Genomic DNA, 12,640 nt, shown 5'->3' with positions numbered 1-12,640 from the left:
GAATGTGAAAAGTGTTCATATGTAGTAAAAACCTGAGAAATCCGTCCGTTTTCGTCATTTGTTATCGAATCGCCTTAAAGCCAGATCGTCACATTGGCCGCTCTTCTCTCTGAAACGGTTGTACTTATCGCCTGCAAAGCTATGTCGCGTGATGCGGTATGCGGAGACACTAAAAGCACCATAGTAGAACACAGATGAAGCTTCTAAGTTGATGTAATAGCCAGTAAGAAGTAGTACTATTCAAGTTTTAGGTATCGATTATTGACTTTTTAGCTGGCTTTGGTGCCTTGGACATGAGCTAGGACCTTAAGATTCTGCATGAAAGGAGGACTAGCAGCCGAGTTGCACGGGAGAATGTGAAAAGTGTTCATATGTAGTAAAAACCTGAGAAATCCGTCCGTTTTCGTCATTTGTTATCGAATCGGCTTAAAGCCAGATCGTCACATTGGCCGCTCTTCTCTCTGAAACGGTTGTACTTATCGTCTTCAAAGCTATGTCGTATGCTGCGGTAGGCGGAGACACTGAAACCACCACAGTAGAACACAGATGAAGCTTCTAAGTTGATGTAATAGCCAGTAAGAAATAGTACAATTCAAGTTTTAGGTATCGATTATTGACTTTTTAGCTGGCTTTGATGCCTTGGACATGAGCTAGGACCTTAAGAATCTGCATGAAAGGAGGACTAGCAGCCGAGTTGCAGGGAAGAGTGTGAAAAGTGTTCATATGTAGTAAAAACCTGAGAAATCCGTCCGTTTTCGTCATTTGTTATCGAATCGACTTAAAGCCAGATCGTCACATTGGCCGCTCTTCTCTCTGAAACAGTTGTACTTATCGTCTTCAAAGCTATGTCGCGTGCTGCGGTATGCGGAGACACTAAAAGCACCATAGTAGAACACAGATGAAGCTTCTAAGTTGATGTAATAGCCAGTAAGAAGTAGTACAATTCAAGTTTTAGGTATCGATTATTGACTTTTTAGCTGGCTTTGGTGCCTTGGACATGACCTAGGACCTTAAGATTCCGCATGAAAGGAGGACTAGCAGCCGAGTTGCACGGGAGAATGTGAAAAGTGTTCATATGTAGTAAAAACCTGAGAAATCCGTCCGTTTTCGTCATTTGATATCGAATCGACTTAAAGCCAGATCGTCACATTGGCCGCTCTTCTCTCTGAAACGGTTGTACTTATGGTCTGCAAAGCTATGTCGCGTGCTGCGGTATGCGGAGACACTAAAAGCACCATAGTAGAACACAGATGAAGCTTCTATGATGATGTAATAGCCAGTAAGAAGTAGTACAATTAAAGTTTTAGGTATCGATTATTGACTTTTTAGCTGGCTTTGGTGCCTTGGACATGACCTAGGAGCTTAAGATTCTGCATGAAAGGAGGACTAGCAGCCGAGTTGCAGGGGAGAATGTGAAAAGTGTTCATATGTAGTAAAAACCTGAGAAATCCGTCCGTTTTCGTCATTTGTTATCGAATCGCCTTAAAGCCAGATCGTCACATTGGCCGCTCTTCTCTCTGAAACGGTTGTACTTATCGCCTGCAAAGCTATGTCGCGTGATGCGGTATGCGGAGACACTAAAAGCACCATAGTAGAACACAGATGAAGCTTCTAAGTTGATGTAATAGCCAGTAAGAAGTAGTACTATTCAAGTTTTAGGTATCGATTATTGACTTTTTAGCTGGCTTTGGTGCCTTGGACATGAGCTAGGACCTTAAGATTCTGCATGAAAGGAGGACTAGCAGCCGAGTTGCACGGGAGAATGTGAAAAGTGTTCATATGTAGTAAAAACCTGAGAAATCCGTCCGTTTTCGTCATTTGTTATCGAATCGGCTTAAAGCCAGATCGTCACATTGGCCGCTCTTCTCTCTGAAACGGTTGTACTTATCGTCTTCAAAGCTATGTCGTATGCTGCGGTAGGCGGAGACACTGAAACCACCACAGTAGAACACAGATGAAGCTTCTAAGTTGATGTAATAGCCAGTAAGAAATAGTACAATTCAAGTTTTAGGTATCGATTATTGACTTTTTAGCTGGCTTTGATGCCTTGGACATGAGCTAGGACCTTAAGAATCTGCATGAAAGGAGGATTAGCAGCCGAGTAGCAGGGAAGAGTGTGAAAAGTGTTCATATGTAGTAAAAACCTGAGAAATCCGTCCGTTTTCGTCATTTGTTATCGAATCGACTTAAAGCCAGATCGTCACATTGGCCGCTCTTCTCTCTGAAACGGTTGTACTTATCGTCTGCAAAGCTATGTCGCGTGCTGCGGTATGCGGAGACCCTAAAAGCACCATAGTAGAACACAGATGAAGCTTCTAAGTTGATGTAATAGCCAGTAAGAAGTAGTACAATTCAAGTTTTAGGTATGGATTATTGACTTTTTAGCTGGCTTTGGTGCCTTGGACATGAGCTAGGACATTAAGATTCTGCATGAAAGGAGGACTAGCAGCCGCGTTGCACGGGAGAATGTGAAATGTGTTCATATGTAGTAAAAACCTGAGAAATCCGTCCGTTTTCGTCATTTGTTTTCGAATCGACTTAAAGCCCGATCGTCACATTGGCCGCTCTTCTCTCTGAAACGGTTGTACTTATCGTCTGCAAAGCTATGTCGCGTGCTGCGGTATGCGGAGACACTAAAATCACCATAGTAGAACACAGATGAAGCTTCTAAGATGATGTAATAGACAATAAGAAGTAGTACAATTCAAGTTTTAGGTATGGATTATTGACTTTTTAGCTGGCTTTGGTGCCTTGGGCATGAGCTGGGACCTTAAGATTCTGCATGAAAGGAGGACTAGCAGCCGCGTTGCACGGGAGAATGTGAAATGTGTTCATATGTAGTAGAAACCTGAGAAATCCGTCCGTTTTCGTCATTTGTTTTCGAATCGACTTAAAGACCGATCGTCACATTGGCCGCTCTTCTCTCTGAAACGGTTGTACTTATCGTCTGCAAAGCTATGTCGCGTGCTGCGGTATGCGGAGACACTAAAAGCACCATAGTAGAAAACAGATGAAGCTTCTAAGTTGATGTAATAGCCAGTAAGAAGTAGTACAATTCAAGTTTTAGGTATCGATTATTGACTTTTTAGCTGGCATTGGTGCCTTGGACATGAGCTAGGACCTTAAGATTCTGCATGAAAGGAGGACTAGCAGCCGCGTTGGATAGCAGAATGTGATAAGTGTTCATATGTAGTAAAAACCTGAGAAATCCGTCCGTTTTCGTCATTTGTTATCGAATCGACTTAAAGCCAGATCGTCACATTGGCCGCTCTTCTCTCTGAAACGGTTGTACTTATCGCCTGCAAAGGTATGTCGCGTGATGCGGTATGCGGAGACACTAAAAGCACCATAGTAGAACACAGATGAAGCTTCTAAGTTGATGTAATAGCCAGTAAGAAGTATTACAATTCAAGTTTTAGGTATCGATTATTGACTTTTTAGCTGGCTTTGGTGCCTTGGACATTAGCTAGGACCTTAAGATTCTGCATGAAAGGAGGACTAGCAGCCGAGTTGCACGGGAGAATATGAAAAGTATTCAAATGTAGTAAAAACCTGAGAAATCCGTCCGTTTTCGTCATTTGTTATCGAATCGACTTAAAGCCAGATCGTCACATTGGCCGCTCTTCTCTCTGAAACGGTTGTACTTATCGTCTTCAAAGCTATGTCGCGTGCTGCGGTATGCGGAGACACTAAAAGCACCATAGTAGAACACAGATGAAGCTTCTAAGTTGATGTAATAGCCAGTAAGAAGTAGTACAATTCAAGTTTTAGGTATCGATTATTGATTTTTTAGCTGGCTTTGTTGCCTTGGACATGAGCTAGGACCTTAAGATTCTGCAAGAAAGGAGGACTAGCAGCCAAGTTGCAGGGGAGAATGTGAAAAGTGTTCATATGTAGTAAAAACCTGAGAAATCCGTCCGTTTTCGTCATTTGTTACCGAATCGACTTAAAGCCAGATCGTCACATTGGCCGCTCTTCTCTCTGAAACGGTTGTACTTATCGTCTTCAAAGCTATGTCGCGTGCTGCGGTATGCGGAGACACTAAAAGCACCATAGTAGAACACAGATGAAGCTTCTAAGTTGATGTAATAGCCAGTAAGAAGTAGTACAATTCAAGTTTTAGGTATCGATTATTGACTTTTTAGCTGGCTTTGGTGCCTTGGACATGAGCTAGGACCTTAAGATTCTGAATGAAAGGAGGACTAGCAGCCGAGTTGCACGGGAGAATGTGAAAAGTGTTCATATGTAGTAAAAACCTGAGAAATCCGTCCGTTTTCGTCATTTGTTATCGAATCGACTTAAAGCCAGATCGTCACATTGGCCGCTCTTCTCTCTGAAACGGTTGTACTTATCGTCTGCAAAGCTATGTCGTATGCTGCGGTAGGCTGAGACACTGAAACCACCACAGTAGAACACAGATGAAGCTTCTAATTTGATGTAATAGCCAGTAAGAAATAGTACAATTCAAGTTTTAGGTATCGATTATTGACTTTTTAGCTGGCTTTGATGCCTTGGACATGAGCTAGGACCTTAAGAATCTGCATGAAAGGAGGACTAGCAGCCGTGTTGCAGGGAAGAGTGTGAAAAGTGTTCATATGTAGTAAGAACCTGAGAAATCCGTCCGTTTTCGTCATTTGTTATCGAATCGACTTAAAGCCAGATCGTCACATTGGCCGCTCTTCTCTCTGAAACGGTTGTACTTATCGTCTGCAAAGCTATGTCGCGTGCAGCGGTATGCGGAGACACTAAAATCACCATAGTAGAACACAGATGAAGCTTCTAAGATGATGTAATAGACAATAAGAAGTAGTACAATTCAAGTTTTAGGTATGGATTACTGACTTTTTAGCTGGCTTTGGTGCCTTGGGCATGAGCTAGGACCTTAAGATTCTGCATGAAAGGAGGACTAGCAGCCGAGTTGCACGGGAGAATCTGAAAAGTGTTCATATGTAGTAAAAACCTGAGAAATCCGTCCGTTTTCGTCATTTGTTATCGATTCGACTTAAAGCCAGATCGTCACATTGGCCGCTCTTCTCTCTGAAACGGTTGTACTTATCGTCTGCAAAGCTATGTCGCGTGCTGCGGTATGCGCAGACACTAAAAGCACCATAGTATAAAACAGATGAAGCTTCTAAGTTGATGTAATAGCCAGTAAGAAGTAGTACAACTGAAGTTTTAGGTATCGATTATTGACTTTTTAGCTGGCTTTGGTGCCTTGGACATGAGCTAGGACCTTAAGATTCTGCATGAAAGGAGGACTAGCAGCCGCGTTGCACGGGAGAATGTGAAATGTGTTCATATGTAGTAGAAACCTGAGAAATCCGTCCGTTTTCGTCATTTGTTATCGAATCGACTTAAAGCCAGATCGTCACATTGGCCACTCTTTTCTCTGAAACGGTTGTACTTATCGTCTGCAAAGCTATGTCGCGTACTGCGGTGTGCGGAGACACTAAAAGCACCATGGTAGAACACAGATGAAGCTTCTAAGTTGATGTAATAGCCAGTAAGAAGTAGTACAATTCAAGTTTTAGGTATCGATTATTGACTTTTTAGCTGGCTTTGGCGCCTTGGACATGAGCTAGGACCTTAAGATTCTGCATTAAAGGAGGACTAGCAGCCGCGTTGCACGGGAGAATGTGAAATGTGTTCATATGTAGTAGAAACCTGAGAAATCCGTCCGTTTTCGTCATTTGTTATCGAATCGACTTAAAGCCCGATCGTCACATTGGCCGCTCTTCTCTCTGAAACGGTTGTACTTATCGTCTGCAAAGCTATGTCGCGTGCTGCGGTATGCGGAGACAATAAAATCACCATAGTAGAACACAGATGAAGCTTCTAAGTCGATGTAATAGCCAGTAAGAAGTAGTACAATTCAAGTTTTAGGTACTTATTATTGACTTTTTAGCTGGCTTTGGTGCCTTGGACATGAGCTAGGACCTTAAGATTCTGCATGAAAGAAGGACTAGCAGCCGAGTTGCACCGGAGAATGTGAAAAGTGTTCATATGTAGTAAAAACCTGAGAAATCCGTCCGTTTTCGTCATTTGTTTTCGAATCTACTTAAAGCCAGATCGTCACATTGGCCGCTCTTCTCTCTGAAACGGTTGTACTTATCGTCTGCAAAGCTATGTCGCGTGCTGCGGTAGGCGGAGACACTAAAAGCACCATAGTAGAACACAGATGAAGCTTCTATGATGATGTAATAGCCAGTAAGAAGTAGTACAAATCAAGTTTTAGGTATCGATTATTGACTTTTTAGCTGGCTTTGGTGCCTTGGACATGAGCTAGGACCTTAAGATTCTGCATGAAAGGAGGACTAGCAGCCGCGTTGGATAGGAGAATGTGAAAAGTGTTCATATGTAGTAAAAACCTGAGAAATCCGTCCGTATTCGTCATTTGTTATCGAATCGACTTAAAGCCAGATCGTCACATTGGCTGCTCTTCTCTCTGAAACGGTTGTACTTATCGTCTGGAAAGCTTTGTCGCGTGCTGCGGTATGCGGAGACACTAAAAGCACCATAGTAGAACACAGATGAAGCTTCTAAGATGATGTAATAGCCAGTAAGAAGTAGTACAATTCAAGTTTTAGGTATCGATTATTGACTTTTTAGCTGGCTTTGGTGCCTTGAACATGAGCTAGGACCTTAAGATTCTGCATGAAAGGAGGACTAGCAGCCTAGTTGCACGGGAGAATGTGAAAAGTGTTCATATGTAGTAAAAACCTGAGAAATCCGTCCGTTTTCGTCATTTGTTATCGAATCGACTTAAAGCCAGATCGTCACATTGGCCGCTCTTCTCTCTGAAACAGTTGTACTTATCGTCTTCAAAGCTATGTCGCGTGCTGCGGTATGCGGAGACACTAAAAGCACCATAGTAGAACACAGATGAAGCTTCTAAGTTGATGTAATAGCCAGTAAGAAGTAGTACAATTCAAGTTTTAGGTATCGATTATTGACTTTTTAGCTGGCTTTGGTGCCTTGGACATGACCTAGGACCTTAAGATTCCGCATGAAAGGAGGACTAGCAGCCGAGTTGCACGGGAGAATGTGAAAAGTGTTCATATGTAGTAAAAACCTGAGAAATCCGTCCGTTTTCGTCATTTGATATCGAATCGACTTAAAGCCAGATCGTCACATTGGCCGCTCTTCTCTCTGAAACGGTTGTACTTATGGTCTGCAAAGCTATGTCGCTTGCTGCGGTATGCGGAGACACTAAAAGCACCATAGTAGAACACAGATGAAGCTTCTATGATGATGTAATAGCCAGTAAGAAGTAGTACAATTAAAGTTTTAGGTATCGATTATTGACTTTTTAGCTGGCTTTGGTGCCTTGGACATGACCTAGGAGCTTAAGATTCTGCATGAAAGGAGGACTAGCAGCCGAGTTGCAGGGGAGAATGTGAAAAGTGTTCATATGTAGTAAAAACCTGAGAAATCCGTCCGTTTTCGTCATTTGTTATCGAATCGCCTTAAAGCCAGATCGTCACATTGGCCGCTCTTCTCTCTGAAACGGTTGTACTTATCGCCTGCAAAGCTATGTCGCGTGATGCGGTATGCGGAGACACTAAAAGCACCATAGTAGAACACAGATGAAGCTTCTAAGTTGATGTAATAGCCAGTAAGAAGTAGTACTATTCAAGTTTTAGGTATCGATTATTGACTTTTTAGCTGGCTTTGGTGCCTTGGACATGAGCTAGGACCTTAAGATTCTGCATGAAAGGAGGACTAGCAGCCGAGTTGCACGGGAGAATGTGAAAAGTGTTCATATGTAGTAAAAACCTGAGAAATCCGTCCGTTTTCGTCATTTGTTATCGAATCGGCTTAAAGCCAGATCGTCACATTGGCCGCTCTTCTCTCTGAAACGGTTGTACTTATCGTCTTCAAAGCTATGTCGTATGCTGCGGTAGGCGGAGACACTGAAACCACCACAGTAGAACACAGATGAAGCTTCTAAGTTGATGTAATAGCCAGTAAGAAATAGTACAATTCAAGTTTTAGGTATCGATTATTGACTTTTTAGCTGGCTTTGATGCCTTGGACATGAGCTAGGACCTTAAGAATCTGCATGAAAGGAGGACTAGCAGCCGAGTTGCAGGGAAGAGTGTGAAAAGTGTTCATATGTAGTAAAAACCTGAGAAATCCGTCCGTTTTCGTCATTTGTTATCGAATCGACTTAAAGCCAGATCGTCACATTGGCCGCTCTTCTCTCTGAAACGGTTGTACTTATCGTCTGCAAAGCTATGTCGCGTGCTGCGGTATGCGGAGACCCTAAAAGCACCATAGTAGAACACAGATGAAGCTTCTAAGTTGATGTAATAGCCAGTAAGAAGTAGTACAATTCAAGTTTTAGGTATGGATTATTGACTTTTTAGCTGGCTTTGGTGCCTTGGACATGAGCTAGGACACTAAGATTCTGCATGAAAGGAGGACTAGCAGCCGCGTTGCACGGGAGAATGTGAAATGTGTTCATATGTAGTAAAAACCTGAGAAATCCGTCCGTTTTCGTCATTTGTTTTCGAATCGACTTAAAGCCCGATCGTCACATTGGCCGCTCTTCTCTCTGAAACGGTTGTACTTATCGTCTGCAAAGCTATGTCGCGTGCTGCGGTATGCGGAGACACTAAAATCACCATAGTAGAACACAGATGAAGCTTCTAAGATGATGTAATAGACAATAAGAAGTAGTACAATTCAAGTATTAGGTATGGATTATTGACTTTTTAGCTGGCTTTGGTGCCTTGGGCATGAGCTGGGACCTTAAGATTCTGCATGAAAGGAGGACTAGCAGCCGCGTTGCACGGGAGAATGTGAAATGTGTTCATATGTAGTAGAAACCTGAGAAATCCGTCCGTTTTCGTCATTTGTTTTCGAATCGACTTAAAGACCGATCGTCACATTGGCCGCTCTTCTCTCTGAAACGGTTGTACTTATCGTCTGCAAAGCTATGTCGCGTGCTGCGGTATGCGGAGACACTAAAAGCACCATAGTAGAACACAGATGAAGCTTCTAAGTTGATGTAATAGCCAGTAAGAAGTAGTACAATTCAAGTTTTAGGTATCGATTATTGACTTTTTAGCTGGCATTGGTGCCTTGGACATGAGCTAGGACCTTTAGATTCTGCATGAAAGGAGGACTAGCAGCCGCGTTGGATAGCAGAATGTGATAAGTGTTCATATGTAGTAAAAACCTGAGAAATCCGTCCGTTTTCGTCATTTGTTATCGAATCGACTTAAAGCCAGATCGTCACATTGGCCGCTCTTCTCTCTGAAACGGTTGTACTTATCGCCTGCAAAGGTATGTCGCGTGATGCGGTATGCGGAGACACTAAAAGCACCATAGTAGAACACAGATGAAGCTTCTAAGTTGATGTAATAGCCAGTAAGAAGTATTACAATTCAAGTTTTAGGTATCGATTATTGACTTTTTAGCTGGCTTTGGTGCCTTGGACATGAGCTAGGACCTTAAGATTCTGCATGAAAGGAGGACTAGCAGCCGAGTTGCACGGGAGAATATGAAAAGTATTCAAATGTAGTAAAAACCTGAGAAATCCGTCCGTTTTCGTCATTTGTTATCGAATCGACTTAAAGCCAGATCGTCACATTGGCCGCTCTTCTCTCTGAAACGGTTGTACTTATCGTCTTCAAAGCTATGTCGCGTGCTGCGGTATGCGGAGACACTAAAAGCACCATAGTAGAACACAGATGAAGCTTCTAAGTTGATGTAATAGCCAGTAAGATGTAGTACAATTCAAGTTTTAGGTATCGATTATTGATTTTTTAGCTGGCTTTGTTGCCTTGGACATGAGCTAGGACCTTAAGATTCTGCAAGAAAGGAGGACTAGCAGCCAAGTTGCAGGGGAGAATGTGAAAAGTGTTCATATGTAGTAAAAACCTGAGAAATCCGTCCGTTTTCGTCATTTGTTACAGAATCGACTTAAAGCCAGATCGTCACATTGGCCGCTCTTCTCTCTGAAACGGTTGTACTTATCGTCTTCAAAGCTATGTCGCGTGCTGCGGTATGCGGAGACACTAAAAGCACCATAGTAGAACACAGATGAAGCTTCTAAGTTGATGTAATAGCCAGTAAGAAGTAGTACAATTCAAGTTTTAGGTATCGATTATTGACTTTTTAGCTGGCTTTGGTGCCTTGGACATGAGCTAGGACCTTAAGATTCTGAATGAAAGGAGGACTAGCAGCCGAGTTGCACGGGAGAATGTGAAAAGTGTTCATATGTAGTAAAAACCTGAGAAATCCGTCCGTTTTCGTCATTTGTTATCGAATCGACTTAAAGCCAGATCGTCACATTGGCCGCTCTTCTCTCTGAAACGGTTGTACTTATCGTCTGCAAAGCTATGTCGTATGCTGCGGTAGGCTGAGACACTGAAACCACCACAGTAGAACACAGATGAAGCTTCTAATTTGATGTAATAGCCAGTAAGAAATAGTACAATTCAAGTTTTAGGTATCGATTATTGACTTTTTAGCTGGCTTTGATGCCTTGGACATGAGCTAGGACCTTAAGAATCTGCATGAAAGGAGGACTAGCAGCCGTGTTGCAGGGAAGAGTGTGAAAAGTGTTCATATGTAGTAAGAACCTGAGAAATCCGTCCGTTTTCGTCATTTGTTATCGAATCGACTTAAAGCCAGATCGTCACATTGGCCGCTCTTCTCTCTGAAACGGTTGTACTTATCGTCTGCAAAGCTATGTCGCGTGCTGCGGTATGCGCAGACACTAAAAGCACCATAGTATAAAACAGATGAAGCTTCTAAGTTGATGTAATAGCCAGTAAGAAGTAGTACAACTGAAGTTTTAGGTATCGATTATTGACTTTTTAGCTGGCTTTGGTGCCTTGGACATGAGCTAGGACCTTAAGATTCTGCATGATAGGAGGACTAGCAGCCGCGTTGCACGGGAGAATGTGAAATGTGTTCATATGTAGTAGAAACCTGAGAAATCCGTCCGTTTTCGTCATTTGTTATCGAATCGACTTAAAGCCCGATCGTCACATTGGCCGCTCTTCTCTCTGAAACGGTTGTACTTATCGTCTGCAAAGCTATGTCGCGTGCTGCGGTATGTGGAGACACTAAAAGCACCATAGTAGAACACAGATGAAGCTTCTAAGTGGATGTAATAGCCAGTAAAAAGTAGTACAATTCAAGTTTTAGGTATCGATTATTGACTTTTTAGCTGGCTTTGTTGCCTTGGACATGAGCTAGGACCTTAAGATTCTGCATGAAAGGAGGACTAGCAGCCGAGTTGCACGGGAGAATGTGAAAAGTGTTCATATGTAGTAAAAACCTGAGAAATCCGTCCGTTTTCGTCAATTGTTATCGAATCGACTTAAAGGCAGATCGTCACATTGGCCGCTCTTCTCTCTGAAACGGTTCTACTTATCGTCTGCAAAGCTATGTCGCGTGCTGCGGTATGCAGAGACACTAAAAGCACCATAGTAGAACACAGATGAGGCTTCTAAGTTGATGTAATAGCCAGTAAGAAGTAGTACAATTCAAGTTTTAGGTATCGATTATTGACTTTTTAGCTGGCTTTGGTGCCTTGGGCATGAGCTAGGACCTTAAGATTCTGCATGAAAGGAGGACTAGCAGCCGAGTTGCACGGGAGAATGTGAAAAGTGTTCATATGTAGTAAAAACCTGAGAAATCCGTCCGTTTTCGTCATTTGTTATCGAATCGACTTAAAGCCAGATCGTCACATTGGCCGCTCTTCTCTCTGAAACGGTTGTACTTATCGTCTGCAAAGCTATGTCGCGTGCTGCGGTATGCGCAGACACTAAAAGCACCATAGTATAAAACAGATGATGCTTCTAAGTTGATGTAATAGCCAGTAAGAAGTAGTACAACTCAAGTTTTAGGTATCGATTATTGACTTCTTAGATGGATTTTGTGCCTTGGACATGAGCTAGGACCTTAAGATTCTGCATGAAAGGAGGACTAGCAGCCGAGTTGCACGGGACAATATGAAAAGTGTTCATATGTAGTAAAAACCTGAGAAATCCGTCCGTTTTCGTCATTTGTTATCGAATCGACTTAAAGGCAGATCGTCACATTGGCCGCTCTTCTCTCTGAAACGGTTGTACTTATCGTCTGCAAAGCTATGTCGCGTGCTGCGGTATGCGGAGACACTAAAAGCACCATAGTAGAACACAGATGAAGCTTCTATGATGATGTAATAGCCAGTAAGAAGTAGTACAATTAAAGTTTTAGGTATCGATTATTGACTTTTTAGCTGGCTTTGGTGCCTTGGACATGACCTAGGACCTTAAGATTCTGAATGAAAGGAGGACTAGCAGCTGAGTTGCAGGGGAGAATGTGAAAAGTGTTCATATGTAGTAAAAACCTGAGAAATCCGTCCGTTTTCGTCATTTGTTATCGAATCGACTTAAAGCCAGATCGTCACATTGGCCGCTCTTCTCTCTGAAACGGTTGTACTTATCGCCTGCAAAGCTATGTCGCGTGATGCGGTATGCGGAGACACTAAAAGCACCATAGTAGAACACAGATGAAGCTTCTAAGTTGATGTAATAGCCAGTAAGAAGTAGTGCAATTCAAGTTTTAGGTATCGATTATTGACTTTTTAGCTGGCTTTGGTACCTTGGACATGAGCTAGGACCTTAAGATTCTGCAT

Source organism: Schistocerca gregaria, unplaced genomic scaffold (assembly GCF_023897955.1).
Source record: "Schistocerca gregaria isolate iqSchGreg1 unplaced genomic scaffold, iqSchGreg1.2 ptg000526l, whole genome shotgun sequence".
Classification (NCBI taxonomy): Eukaryota; Metazoa; Arthropoda; class Insecta; order Orthoptera; family Acrididae; genus Schistocerca; species Schistocerca gregaria.
Note: the sequence above shows the minus strand (reverse complement) of the source record.